Source organism: Acyrthosiphon pisum, chromosome A2 (assembly GCF_005508785.2).
Source record: "Acyrthosiphon pisum isolate AL4f chromosome A2, pea_aphid_22Mar2018_4r6ur, whole genome shotgun sequence".
Lineage (NCBI taxonomy): Eukaryota > Metazoa > Arthropoda > Insecta > Hemiptera > Aphididae > Acyrthosiphon > Acyrthosiphon pisum.
This window is the reverse complement of record NC_042495.1, coordinates 22591780-22595236: the sequence shown is the minus strand read 5'-3', so window position 1 is coordinate 22595236 and position 3457 is coordinate 22591780.

Sequence of the window (3457 nt, the reverse complement as noted above, 5' to 3'; positions counted from 1 at the left end):
GAAAGATTGTGAAAAACAATTGGTATAAAACTCGGATTTTGGTAATTAAGATTACATATAGAATGTGCTGCTCCTCTATATTCTCCAGTTAAATGGTCATGATCCCGAACTTTCCTCATATTTAGATTTAGATTTTTATATTCACTTTCAAGACTTTTTTCATAACTTTTTAGTATTTCACCATCTTCATGTTCATTCTGTTTAAAATATTTAATTGCTTCATTATTTATTTCAATTTTTTTCTCTACCGATGGAGGTAATTCAGTTAAAAATCTTTCACATATATGGCATTTGTCAGATTTGTTATAATTAATTACTTGTTCTGTATTCAATGTTTTCATAGGAATATTTTCGTCATATATTTCAGAAATATGTATTTCTTCATTTTTCATACATTCAAAAAATTCATGAGCTACATTTGGACCAGAATATTCTACAGGTGGTTTATAATCGCCATTACTATATTTAACATAATAACAAAAATTATTGGGTATATGTTTCTGGTAACAATTAGTAAAAGACTCTCCATCACTTGGATCACATGTGTAGATTGGCTGAAGTGTACATTCAAAGTCAGCATAAATTGTAAAAGGGACTCTTAACGAATTTTTATAATTTTCAAATTCTAAAGTTTTATTATAAGGTTTTGGCAGAACTGTTTTAACTGATTTATTATTAGAACAATAAAGTTTATGTTCATTTAAATTTTCTTCATTATTGAAACTATTTAAACACATTTTACATAAAAATCTTTTTTTAGTATTTTTTGTAATTTGTCTTCCACAAAGTCCCCATAAATTCTTAATCCAACAATAATGTCCTTTATTCTCAATATCCTCTTTTAAATACAACAAATCTATATGATTTGTTTTTTCGTTTGGAGTTATTTCTAATGGTTTAATTATAATATTATTTTCTGTATTTTCATCTAGACAGTAAATATTAACAGACAAATTGTCAACTAATTTAACAAATTTTGAAACATCTTTGGTACTTACTGGAAAATGTATTCCAGATTTTATAATTACATCATCATATTCACGTTCCCATTGTTTATATTTTTGTACTTTATGTCCATTTTTTTTAACAGGATGTAAGGCAGAGAGTATTGCCCAAAGAAAACATCTGTCATCTGTATTTTGAACATTTATAACAGCTTTTTTATTTGCAATGTATTCAGGTAATGTTATATACGAAGAACCTCTTAAAGGAATGTATTTATTTATATTTATTTGCAAACTTAAAATTTCATGAAGTTTCCATTGAGAATGTTTCATTGCAAAATCTCCTATTTCGTTTACAATTTTAATTTTTGCATCTGTATAAAATTTACTTAAGTCGTAATTTTTTGTTAAAATTTCATTTTCTGTTTTAAAATTACATTCTTTATATTCCATATTATTTTCATCATTACCTCTTTTAAATTTTGCATAAAACATAATATTAACTTTTAAATCTTTCTTTTCTAATACTTCTTTAATTCGTTCTTTAACTCCTTTATCTAAGTGATTTAAAAACTCTTGTACATCTTTAATCCCCATGTTATTTTCAATAATATAAGTTATTAATCTACTTTGAAATGCTGTTTCTTTAGTTTTAAAAATAGGTATTCTTTTAACATTATTTTTATGGAGAATAGACTGTAAATGTTTAGTATAGCTGTTGTATTTAAGTGTTAAATTACAAATGTCACATGTTTTATCTGTTCTCTCTTTTCTTGGTATTATACCATTGTTTTTATGACGAATAGACTGCGAATGTTTAGTCCAACTGTTGTATTTAATTGTTAAATTACAAATGTCACAAGTTTTATCTGTTCTTGGTATTCTCTCTTGTCTTGTTCTTATATTTGTTGTTTCTCTACCCCTGTATGTTTTTCTAAATCGAGGTATAATTGTTTGATCTGGATCATTGTTTTGATGACGAATAGACTTCAAATGTCTAGACCAATTTTTGTAAGTAACTGTTAAGTTACATTTAATGCAAGTTTTGATCTCCATTTTATTATTGTTAACGTTTTCTTTAACATTGTTCCCAATTTTATTTATACGTTCCATTTTATTAATGTTAACGTTTTCTTTAACATTGTTCCCAATTTTATTTATACGTTCCATTTTATTACTGTCAACGTTTTCTTTAACTAATGGTCCAATTTTATTTATGCGTTCCATTTATTATACATAATGTAATTTTTTTTTACATTCATTTTTTTAATAAAAATAATTTTTATTAAAACTAACATTTAAATAATATTAAGACCCCATACTAAATTCACACATTTTATTATTGTTAACTTTTCCTTTAACATTGTTCCGTTTTATTACTATTAACGTTTCCTTTAACATTGTTCCGTTTTATTACTGTTAACGTTTCCTTTAACTAATGGTCCAATTTCTTGAATGTCCATTTATTATACATAATGTAATTTTTTTACATTCATTTTTTTAATAAAAATAATTTTTATTAAAAATAACATTTAAATAATATTAAGATCCCATATTAAATTCACACATTTTAACATTTCCTAAATCTTGAATAATGTTAATTTCATCTAGATAAAAATGACTATAATCACCTGTTGTAATAATTTGTTCATTAGCTATTTTACAAAGTTCTAACCAAGTTGGTGAATGTAATACATTAGAAACATAAGGCTTTCCATTTCCAAAATGTTCATCTCCTTGATTAATAATGAAAATATTTCCATCAATTGGAATTTCATTTAGATTATATTTAACATTCTCAGAATTTTCATAATATTCAAACGCACAAAAATCAACATATACTTTGTCTTTTTTTATATATTTTTTTATGACATTTTTCATTATTTTTAAAAAATTATAATTTTTTTAATCTTTCTTGATTAATTGGTATACCTTTGTATGTTTTATTAAATCTAGAAGCTACAATTGTTTGTTCTCTGTCATTGTTTTGATGTTTATAAGATTTCAAATGAGTAGCCCAATTTTTACAACCAATTGTTAAATTACATTTAACACAATATTTGTCAGGACGTGTTTTTTTATTTAATACACTCATTTTATTATATGTATTAGTTTCTTTAACTAAAGGTTCAATTTTATTTAATCCATCCATTCTTTATTATATTATGTTTTTATTTTTTTTACATTCAATTTTTTTAATGAAAATAATTTTTATTAAAAGTAACATTTAAATACAAAATATAGTTTGGAGACCACTCAACATACTAATATGTTATTTATTATAGTTAACACTTCCTTTAACTAAGGTCCCATTAAAAACAATGTGAAACAAATAGTCAAATTATTTATTTTAGAAGGATGTTTATATAGAAATTACTTCCTTTAACTAAGGTCCTATTATTAAAATTTTGTTTTTTGTAACTCTTCGTTATAAAAACTCCCTTCAATCTCTTCATTGTTTAAATCTATAATTTTATAAGTAATGGGATTTGTGTTTAAAAATTTCATTAAGT